The following is a 12,285-nucleotide window of genomic DNA, read 5'->3' on the forward strand; positions in this document are numbered from 1 at the left end:
TTATTTGCTCATTATGCAGTAGGTCAGCAATTTGGGTTGGGCTCAGCTGGTCAGCTCTTCTTCTAGTCTTACCCAGTGTCACTCACGGTGACAAGTATAGTGGCTACTCATGGACTAACAAGGGCTGCCTCTCACCAAGTCACCCCAACTCCACAGGGTATGGTCTAAAAGCTAAAAAGTTAGCTTTAGCTAATGGCCATAGCTTTAATGGTCCATTTCATTAGGCTGTCAGCTTCTGAGTGATAACGTATATGATGAGACCCGTGTTTCTCATGGTCATGTGCAACTCCTTTGCGGTAACACGGGTCCATTGGTTTTAGGCAATACTGTATGGGATACCACGTCAATAGATGACCATTTTGTAATCTCTTGAATGGTAGTGCTGCTAGGGGAACTGTGTATGGGAAAGGCAAACATAACAAGAGTATGAATCAGTTCTGGAAAGAATGAATTTCTGCTCCACAGTCATGCACACCCCGTGTGGAAGGGATCCAAAGTAATCAATTTGTCCAAGTGACTGGCTAGTCTCCTTGAGAAATGGTGCCATACTGTGGCTCAGTGTTGATTCCTGCAGGTGGTGGGTTGGGCCAATAGTAGCTAATTGAGCCTTGGTGAGAGGAGACCCTTGTTGGACCTGAAGGGTAGGCCTGGGTTCCGTTGATAGGATCCCTTGCTCTTCCTTCTTATAGAGCAAGCCTACGAGGAACCTTGTCAGTGATAGACTACTCAGGCTGCTTGGTGCCAGGCAATCTGGATCCTGGGTGCCAGCTGTTTATAGGCATTGTCTGGGACCTTGGGGTTGATGGGATATTACAGTCCTCCTGTGAGAGGAGGAAGTCCCGTGGGAAGCTGAGCTTGGGTGCAGCCCATCCCTCTGGGAGAAGGGCAGATCTCTGGTTTTAGTGCGCTTTTTGCCTGCAACCCAGCATCATGAGTTCTCAGGATCACTTTAAGACAAATGTACTCTTCGTACTAAAATACTCTATTTAAATTATGTTAATTTTCACCTCTGTGTAGACCCTTGATTGATTTTTACCTTGTGATTTGGTGATTCTCAATGGTAAAGGGGTTCCTTGTAATCTAAATTTTTCCCTATTATTCTATCCTCTACTTTGCTTCCTAGCTAACCTTCCTTTAGCACTTGCCCCTGTACTGGCCAGTACCCTAAATAATGAGTGTGTTGGAATGCCTTCTGAACTTGCTGGAAGAACTAAAGGCAGCCTATTCTAATTTTCCTTATCATAACCACAAGGAACAATGGAATTGAGTCCTCTTATACCAAAACACTTAAAAGGGGAAAATAAAATTATTAATTAAGTGCAAAGGACAAAGAAGGAAAAGACATCAGTTGCCTATCACCCACACCCTTTCACTCCTGGTCCCAGGGCAGGTCAGGCTCATTGGCTGACATTTCAGTATTCTCTGACTTGAGAGTTGTATATCTGGTGATGGATAATGGGTTAGTGCTTCTTCTGGAGCATAACTCACCTATCCTCAGCAAGACTCTTTTTGGAACAAGCTAGAGAAATAGGGTTGTATCTCAGGCCATCACCTGAACTGGATGGATATAGTACACCAACCTCAGCAACTCCAGCTGGTGACAAGAATCAACCCTGTCACATCCCTACTTTTCCCTGCCAGTCCCTGTTCCTAAACACCAGAGCCCCCATCCAGTAGTCCACTCCCCATTGGGTCATCTCTATCAAGGCTGTCATTTCAGAAGTGATAACCTATCTCTCAGAAGAAAGAGAGGTTATCTGTTTTTTCATTTCTTCGCATTTTTCTTCAGTCTCAGAAGAAAGAGCTTAATTAAAATTGGTTCAACATATTTTTCTTGTTTGGAGTCAAAGTTTAATTAATAATAGGAATAAAAACATTTAGGGGCCAGTTCTCTTGATCCGTACAAAGTAATCTCTAATTCCTTTTTCCAAAAAGTACATTTAAAGTGGAAAACATGCTCAATGTCTACTTCCAAATAAACTCACTGTGACTCTCAATTTTCTTTCCTCAATGCTAGATAAGCTCAACGATGCTCTGAGAGAATCCTCACACACAAGCTCACAGTTGCCCACCTTCTTCAACTCTCAAGTTGAGAGAATCACAAATAGATTTCTTTAAAAAAAAAATCTCTTCTCTAACGAGCCAGCAAGGTAGGTTTGCTACAGATCCAGTGGGTGGATAACGGAGATAGGAGAAGACAGGAGAGGAAAACACTTGTTGTGTATTGGTTTGATATGATTTCAAATCCACTTATTTATGACTTAAATGAAGTTGTTTTAGTTCACTTGTTTATGACAAAGAAAAAAAAGTTGTTGTTTTAATATAAGAATGAAGTAAATTGTGTCAGGATGTCATCATCTCATCTGTTGTCATTAAGAACTCAGTAGCCTAGCTGCTGAGGGGCCTCGATTGGGGCTTATCAGTAAGAGCACACAGAGAAGCAACTATTGCAAGAGGACATTTAGACTATAAACACCAAGAGTTGGTGAAAATTATTCGAGAATTTTTGTCTGGGCAAGACACTCTTTGCTCACCTAAATAAACTCTCCAAAAACCGTGGGGCATTAGCTCCTTTTGTGGTAAGGATGACTCCCTTATCAGTAGTGGTGACAAGCGGCCCCATGGAGAAGATTAGCCTGCCCCTCAACACCAGTGCCATCATTCCCTAGCAATGTGCTCTAGCAACGGGGGAGTTTTCACTTTCGTCTTGCACTGGCAGCTGGACATCAGCTTTTGGTTGGTCAAGCCAACTCTCCCGAGTACCTACTCATATAAAAAGGTACACCTCAATTTAATTTGGACTTGATTCCTTTCATCTCCCCTTGCCTGGAACAATAGGGTGATTAATCTATCATTGGTTTGGAGTATGTTATGTTATTTCTTTATTGGCTTATTAAGAGACATGGTCCTGTATGCTATTGGCTTGTGAAACTATTATAAATCCCACAGCAAACTTGAGTTAAATAAACTATTGGCAAAGACAGTCTTAGTCTCTGAGCATAATTTTGCCCCCCAAAACAAAACAACACCGTTTTTGGCTAGGCAGGTACAAGAGAATGAGTGGGTAGGTGAATTAGGAAGAGTTCATATGGAGTGACCTCGCTAAGATTATAGCAATGGTAGAGCATTTGTAGTGGATATTGGGTGCTCCACCGAGATCCCCTCTTCAGGGCAATATACCTATCCCCAAGTTGCTAGGGCTATCAGTTCCTGACAGCTGACATCGATGTCCCTCACTGGGAATTGCCTTTGCTTCAAGGATCTACCTCACAAAAGTTGTGCACTTTCCCAGTGGGTGGCCCACAGCCAATGACTGCTGATGGGGAAATACAAAGACTTGGCATTCTTGCATTAATTTGGGTCAACTCTGAAGGACAATTCCAGCTTCAGAGCTCCATATAAGACAGGCTGAAGCCTTGGTCGAAACCTCATCATGGGTCAATGTCTCCCTCTGTCCAATCTTACTTCCTTACAGGTATATTTCCCAAGAGACTTTCTCAATAAACATTCTGCACTCAGCTATTCATCTCAAAATCTGTTTCCAGGGAACCTAATCTAAGACCTCTGTATAGTAAACCTATGTATACTGGACTGAGTTGTTTTATTGTCTAGCACCTACCAACCCTACTTCTAGTAATTGTTCCAGATTTCCCTTGGTGGGGGATGGAGGAGACTACTCCCCTTTTTAAGTGTATGTGCCTCTAGTGAAGTTGCCTTCATCTCTGGCTCCAAGGGTAATCAATATTATTCAGTCCTGGCCAATCAGAGCCTCACAATCCTCAGGCCACAGTAATTGGTTCAGGGGTGCGCACATGACTTAGGCAGAGCCAATCAGATGCAATGAGACTTTTGCTGAGACATCTAGGAAAAACATTCTCACTTTTTTCTAGAGGATGGAAGATCTAGAGTTCCTACAGCCATCTCATGACTACAGTGAGAACTGTAAAACTGTTCTAGACAGAGAACTGTCTAAAAATGGTACCAATCCAAAAGAAGTGAACTGCAAGATGAAAGAGAGAGAGAGAAAGAGAGAGGAACTAGATTTGGAGGATATCATTTCAACTCCTGCATCAGTACTTAAAACCAGTCCTGGGGCCGGCCCGTGGCTTAGCGGTTAAGTGTGGGCGCTCCGCTACTGGTGGCCCTGGTTCAGATCCCGGGCACACAATGACGCACCGCTTGTCCAGCCATGCTGAGGCGGTGTCCCACATACAGCAACTAGAAGGATGTGCAACTATGAAATACAACTATCTACTGGGGCTTTGGGGAGAAAAAGGAGAAGGATTGGCAATAGATGTTAGCTCAGGGCCAGTCTTCCTCAGCAAAACAAAAAAAAAGAGGAGGATTGGCATGGATCTTAGCTCAGGGCTGATCTTCCTCACACACAAAAAAAACAAAAACCAGTCCTATCCCCTATACTATTCAGTTACATGAACTAATACATTTTCCTTTGAGTAAGCCTGTTTAGAATAAATTTTCTGTTGCTTGCAAACAAAAGATTCTAAACTGATATACCATGAATGAATGAGTATAAGAAATAAATGGTTTGAACACTGAAGACCATGATTGAGTGTAGGGAAGGCAAAGTGAAGAAAAATATTTATATTCTGTGTTAATAAAATGCATCCTATCTTTGCCTAGTGCTTAGTGCTCAACATATAATAAGTGCTCAAGACCTAAGTGCTCTATAAGCATCTGCTAAATTAATGTAATTCTACAAAAGGAAACAAACCTGGAGAACCTAAGTTGACACAGTAAGTTTGGACAGAGGCAGGATTTAAATCCTTCCTTACCAAAGTCAGTGACATATGGATTAATACTGCTTACAAAATATTGTCACTGAGAGTCTTCTTTGCTCTTGGGAAGACTAGAGCCAACTCCTCAATACATATAAAAAATGGCTTCTGGGGCCGGCCCGTGGCTTAGCAGTTAAGTGCGCACGCTCTGCTACTGGCAGCCCGGGTTCGGATCCCGGGTGCTCACCAACGCACCCTTTCTCCGGCCATGCTGGGGCCGCGTCCCATGTACAGCAACTAGAAGGATGTGCAACTATGACATACAACTATCTACTGGGGCTTTGGGGGAAAAAATAAATAAATAAAATAAAATAAAAAAATGGCTTCTGTTTCAACCACTTTCTCACCCAGGTAGTCTTAAGGTCTTTCTGGACCACAGAGTTTCCTTTTCACAGTAAACATGGAATAGTACAAAGAGACATTTAACAGATGAAAATTGAGGTTAAGAGAATTGCCCAAGGTAATAGGTAACTGTCCAGCCAAAATGGGAATTCGGCCCTTGCCTTCCCAAATGGAATGAACTCTCTGTCAGGAACACTAGAAACAGCAAGTGTCATTTACTCATAGCCTTAGGAATTCATTCATTGCTCAATATACATTTACTGAGCCAGGTTTTGAAGATACAGAGATGAATAAAACAAAGTCCTTGGCTTCAAGGTATAACCAGTCCGTTGGAGAAAAATGCCACATAAACAAATAAGCATAATGGAATGAAGTAAATGAAGCTATAGTTCATACCTTTGGTGTTCTAGAAACTATGGGTCTCAAGGAAGTCTTTGGGAGGGTTGGGGTTGGGAAAAGTTATAGGAAGGAGAAATTTGTCTAGGGAGATTATCCTTAAAGAGGTCATGTGTAAACTCATAACAGAAATGAGTAAATATATGTTTAGTTGTTATTAATGAAAGAATAAATATTTAAAATCAAATTTTATCATTATTTCAGTTTTACCAAGGAGAAATTATGTAGAGAGTTTTTAAAAACTTCTCCTTTTGGTACCTAAAAAGAATTTGTTGGGGCTGGCCCAGTGGCGTAGCACTTAAGTGTGTGCGCTCCACTTCAGCGGCCCGGGGTTCACAGGTTCGGATCCTGGGCAGGCATCAATGCACTGCTTGTCAAGCCACGCTGTGGTGGTGTCCCACATAAAGTAGAGGAGGATGGGCATGGATGTTAGCACAGGGCCAATCTTCCTCAGCAAAAAGTGGAGGATTGACATTGGATGTTAGGTCAGGGCTAATCTTCCTAAAAAAAAAATCATTTGTTTACGCTCAAACCTCATGCTCCCAATCAGAGATTGGTGACATCACAAGAATTCTTTCTTAACTTCTTATTCTATAATTTTCTGACCCATTGTCATGAGCCTAAAGATGTGGGAGGGAATAGCTGGGAGGTGGTAAATCACAGTGCATGAGAGTGGGTCCTTGTGATATTCCGATTTATAGTAAGAAATATATATTTGGTCCTTGTCCCCATTCCTGGCACAGAGCATCTAAAACCTTTGGAATTTCCTACATGATAAGAACTATAAAAGTGCCTTTTGTTATTCATCACAAGTCCCTTTCAACCACACCTGATATTATGTTAATGAGGTGACTTTTGGAAAGCCCCTAAGGATGGGGGCTGCTTGCCAAGGGAACCAACCTTGTATTTAGAGGGTTGGAGCTTTCAGCCACACCCCCAAACCTCTGGGGAAGGGAGATGGGCTAGAGGTTGAATTAATCAGCAATGACCAATGATTTAATCAATCATGCCAACTTAATGAACCCTCCATAAAAACCCAAAAGTACAGGGTTCAGGGAGCTTCCTGTTTGGTAAACATGTAGAGGTGCCAGGAGGGTGGCATGCCAGAGAGAGTTCTTTCATCTGGCTGTTTCTGAGTTATATCCTCTTATAATAAACTGGTAATCTAGTAAGTAAATTGTTTTCCTAAATTCTGTGAGTTGTGCTAGCAAATTAATTGAGCCTGGGGAGGGGGTCATGAGAACCTCCAATTTACAGCTGGTTGACCAGAAGCACAAGTGACCACCTAGACTTGCAATTGATGTCCGAAGTGGGGAGGGAGGGGGCAGTCCTTTGGGACTGAGCCCTTAACCTGTGGGATTTGACACTATCTCTAGGTAGATAGTGTTATTGACTAGAATCTTAGCCATATGACTACATCTAACTTCATATGCCTAGGAAACAGATTAGAAAGGATTTTGGTGGACAGCTAGTAGACTCCACCACAATAGTGTATGTAAAATCTTTTGCTCTTATCTTTATATTCTTACTTGCCTTATCATTATATCAAACATTTTCCATGTTTCTTCATAGTCTTCATTATTGTGGTAGATTTTATTGTTGTTGAAAATATTTTCTGCCCCTTTCCTCTGGGGCCGTATTTACAGAGCCAGTCCCTGGTGGTCCTCCCTGTAAGAGCAGTATCTGCTTCATTGATATCAGGCTTGGTCATATGACTTGCTTTGGCCAGTGGAATTTGAACAGAAATGACATATCCCACATCTGAGCATAAGCTTTAAGAGCTATTGTATTATTCTGTTCCTGCTTTTTCCACTGCCTTGAGACCAGCATGGGCCTGGTCCTTCCAACTGGGTCCTGGAATGAAGCAGAGCTGCAGCTAACCTGCAAAGGATAAATAACTGAGTAAGAAATAAACCTGTGATAAATCAGAGATGTGGGGATCATCTGCAACTGCAGCATAATCTAGCAAAAGCTGACAATAATTATACAGCTTTTGTATATTTGATACAAATATTGTATCAGCAAAAGCTGATACAATAATTATAATGGCTGCATTTTATTCCATTGTGTTATGTACTCTGATTTTTTAGTCCATTCTCCTAATATTGAACATTTAGGTGATTTCCAATTTTCTGCTGTTATAAATAATGCTGAAATGAACATCTACGTGCACATTTTTTTGTGGTTGTTTTCGTTAAATTATTTTCTTAGGCTACATTTTCAGGGGTAGAAAACTGGATCAATGTGTATAATCATCATTATTGCTCTTATTCCCAAAAGGAGTGTATTGTCTGTGTATTAGGTCAGGTTCCAGCAAACCCCACAGAAACCACTGTAGTACTTCTAACAAAGCAAAAATAAAACAGGAAATTGACTTTACAGGTAATGGAGAAGCTGAGAAGTCAGTGGTGAAATAACTCAGAGATTGGCAACAGCAGAAAGTTGCTGCCACCCTAGGGATGGAGGGACACTTGGATGAAGTGGTATTAGCAGAGCCCAGAAACCAGAGCCATCCAAAGGGAACTAGAAGCATGACTGGGTCTGCCTGGTCAGAACTGTCCAGTAGTTGCTGGGATCATCAAGGGAGGTTTGGTCTAGCAAAATTTGGACCCATGGATGAGATGCTCTAAGAAGCAGAAAGAGAGAGAGAGAAAAGAACTTTGAACTCTCCTCTTCTTGCTCTCCAATCTTCTGCAAGTACTGTCCATTGGGCAAAACTACCCAGAAACCAGAGAACAAAGGAATTTGGAAAATTTAGTTTCTTGTGATACAGAACAGAGCAAGAGAAGGGCAGCAAGTTATCTGAGAGCAAACTGGACAGTAATGAATGAGTAAACCACTTTACCAGTCTTTCCAGTAGTGTGTGTTATCATCATTATAAATGTGACTCTTTTGGCATGGGAGGTAATATAGTTTAGCAGTTGAGAGTACTGACTCTGAAGTCAGACACCACTGGGTTTAAAATTCTGCTCTAAGTACTTCCTAACTATGTGACCTTTGGTGAGTTGCTTAACCTCTTCAAGCCTCAGATTCTCATATATAAAATGCTGTGAAGATTAAATGATATAAAACACTTAGCATAGTGCCTAGCATGAAATAGGTCCTCAATAAGCATTAGCTAGTATAGTTATTAGGTGTAACATGAACTCTCTAGATTAGTTTAATTTTCACTCCTTTGTTATCTATATAGGATAAACATTTTCCAAGTGATTTTCCTTCACCATATGTATTTCCTCAAGAATCAATTGACTGTTCATTCTCTTAACTATAGGATTTAGGTGTCTTTCGTATGAATTTAAATGACTTGTTAATATAGTATAGTTATTAATCCTTCGTCTATCACATTTTACATTTCATATTGCTCAAAGCAAAAGAAGTAGTCGTTCTTATGCAAAGCTGAAAAATACTCTATTTTGTTCTGGGTTTCTAAAATTTGATTATGATATATAATTACTTATTAATTAAGATGTAAGTTTGTGCATAACAGATAAATAAAATTTTTCCTATAAAAGTCTAGGCTAGTATGATGCTCTATAGTGTCAGAAAACCAGGTTCCTTCTATCTTATTCTGCCGTTCATACAGTGCTGCCCTGATTTCCTGATCCCAGATGGCTCTCTTCCACCTCAATATTCCAACTAGCGGGAAGGCAGAAAGGGAAAGACATGTGTCTTCCCTTTAAGGGCATAACGTGGAAGTTGCACATGTGCCCTCTCAAATGCCATTGGCTAGAACTTAGTCCCATGACCACATCCAATTACAAAGTAGTCTGGGAAATCAAGTTTTTATTTTAGGTGGCCACACACTCAGCTCAAAATTCTATTATGATAGAAGAGGCGAACAGATATTAGGGGAAAAGCATTGCCTCTGCCACTCTGCTATTCTGGCCACACAGACATCTATGCATGCCCTTCTTCCCACACATAGAACATACCCGTCGCCAAGGGAGAGAACTCCCAAGTACAATCCCATCACTACTGAGGGAGCGCAGAATATGCCACCCCCAAAAATACCTATTTGGCATATTGATTATCTTGAGCTGGTCATCTTTAATAAACAGTAGATGCAGAAGAAGCTCTGAAAACTGAGTATAAGTTATCCTCTTGTAAGAGACAATGACATTTATAAGGGAAATCTCCGTTTGTAAGCGTGTCTCCCTCTGTAGCAGGAAGGGGAGGGTGACTAAAACTCTAGAAACTCTTATCAGTGAAGAAGATAAGGACTTAAATTTGCATAACAATCTTACCCTTGTTTACTATGCTTTTCCTCATCACCTCCAATAACTGGCACCCCAACATCTTTCTTTTATCTTTAGCTGGAGACGGTATTTAAGGTGGTGTCTTGGGCCATTTTGGGAAGTTACACAGTTTTCCTGGGTCTCTCCCATGTATACAGGAGGTATACATGTTATTAAACTTCTCTTTTTCTCCTGTTAATCTGTTTTTTATTACAGGAGGGTCTCAGCCAAGAACCTAGAAGGGTAGAGGGAAATTTATTTTTCCTCCCCTACACTACGTACATCTCAAAGTCCGAGATCTCTGAGTGATGTGTGATCCCCTATGTCAGGTTCAGATGTGTCTCCTTGTGATCCTGCAATCTATAAAAAATAAGAGAAGTGATATGTCCCATCCAAAACATAATGGCAGAGTAGGAGCAAGGTGACAAGAACAGAAACACTGATATTAGAAAGGGAAAAGTGGAACCACTCAGCAGTCATCAGTTCACAGCAATTATTGAGTCCTACTGGCTTGGAAATGCAAAAGCTCCTTGTCCTAGCATTGGATTAAATTCCTTAGTTAACTTATCTGACAGCCCTTAGCTCTGCTCTCTTAAAGGAACCATTTGTCCATTGTCCCTTATGTTCCTATTCTCTGCCTTCTGGAAGGTTCATTTCCTTTGATTATTATGGTCACATCTACAGTAGGCCTTTCTTGGGGATTGCTCAGCTTTCACAGCCTGTTTCCTGCTGAGCATTTTGAGGGTCCTAAACTGCTTGGAGGTGAAGGCGATGAGAATTTGCAACCCCAAAATATGTCTCTTTGGCATAAGGGTTATTTGGAGCTAATTATTTTTAAGAAACAGTAGACACAGAAGAAGCTCTGAAAACCAAGTAGAAGTTACCTTTTTGTAAGAGACATTTACATTTATAAGGGAAATCTCCATTTGTAAAGGTGTCTCCCTCTCTGCACCAGGAAGAGGAGGAAGGCTCTAAATCTCTGGAAACTCTTATCAATGGAAGACCAGGACTTAAATCTGCATAACAACCATGGCCTTGTTTACTGTGCTTTTCCTGATAACCTCCCATAACAGGCTCCCCACCTCCAACCTCTTCTTTTGTCCTTAGCTGGAGATGGTAATTAAGACTGTAGCTTGGGCCATTTCGGGGAGTCACTCAGTTTTCCTGGGTCTCTCCCATGTATACAGAAGGTATACATGTTATTAAACTTCTGTTTGTTTTTCTCCTGTTAATCTGTCTTTTATTACAGGGGGGTCTCAGCCAAGAACCTGGAAGGGTAGAGAGAAAATTATTTTTCCTGCCCTACAGAGGCTTTAATCATCATAGGCATTTGCTAGGCTTTTGGTTGCTTTGGCTTTCAGATTCCCTGTAACACTTAATAGGCTTCTGGTCTATTTGCTGCTTGTCAATTAGATATAGAAGTAACCATCCTGCGCAGTCAGCTGCCCAGCAACGGAGTCTGTCTTGGCCATGATCTCATCTGGAGGAAGGAGGCAGGAAGCAGGAGGGCCTAGAGCTAGAAGGGCTCACAGACCCCAGGAACCAGATGTGCAACTGTCCAAGGCTCTGCCCTATGCCCTGTGCCACAGGGCCCTGAAGCTGGGACTTCCCATGGGGGCCAACAGTTTCGTGCCCCTGGGCGCCCTCTTGCAGCTGCCCCAGTTCCACAGCTTTTCAACTAAAGATGTGCAACGTGTGGTGGACACCCATGGTAAGCAGAGGTTTGCCCTGTAACTGGGGGACCCCAGCACTGACCTTCCCATCCACGCCAATCAGGGTCACTCTCTGCAGGTACCTTAGTTGGAGCTGATGCCCCTGAGACCCCGCAGGCCCTGCCCCGATGCTCATCCATGGCACATTCTGGCAGCACTGGCCATCCATCCTGCTCAAGGATCTGTCCTACTGGGGAAGGACATACATTCACCTGGCCCTAGGACTGTCTGGGGATCCTGGTGTCGTCAGTGGCATGTGGTCAAATTGCGAAGGGGCCATGTTCATCAATGGGCCCCTGGCCCTGGCAGATGGAATCCTCTTCTGCTCTGCCAATGGAGTGATTCTGACTCCAGGGAATGCTGATGGCTTCCTGCTTCCCAAGTACTTCAAGGAGGTCCTGCAGCTGTGCCCTACCAGAGATCCTCTCTCCTTGGCTGGTAATGAAGAGACAGAGTGTCAGAGTGGCCCCAAGCACAGCTCCAAGGAATAAGGATGATCCAACAATAAAATATATATTAAAAAAAAAAATGTAAAAAGATAACAAAAAAGAAACTCTAGTTTGAAAAATAAAAAATAAAATAGAAGTGACCATAGCCCAAGATCTTTTCCAGGCAAATTTTCTTGCTGTTTCACTGTTCTCTGTGCCGACTCATCACCCTCTCATTTAATTTGGTAGCTGCTTCTTTAAGCTCTTCTTAATAGGTTTGGGTGGGAAGTTGATATCCTTAATATGCTCTTTACCTCTGCTCTGGCTCTCATTCGCTGGTCAAGAAGGAAGGTGCTTGAGGAGCCAAAGTATTATC

General features: G+C 42.1%; 1 pseudogene; it reads left to right on the top strand.

Moving 5' to 3' along the window:
- The first annotated feature begins 10,979 nt into the window (after positions 1 to 10,979).
- LOC131400472 (tRNA 2'-phosphotransferase 1-like) lies at positions 10,980 to 11,972 on the top strand (annotated as a pseudogene).
- Positions 11,973 to 12,285: the final 313 nt, after the last annotated feature.

Source organism: Diceros bicornis, chromosome X (genome assembly GCF_020826845.1).
Source record: "Diceros bicornis minor isolate mBicDic1 chromosome X, mDicBic1.mat.cur, whole genome shotgun sequence".
Lineage (NCBI taxonomy): Eukaryota > Metazoa > Chordata > Mammalia > Perissodactyla > Rhinocerotidae > Diceros > Diceros bicornis.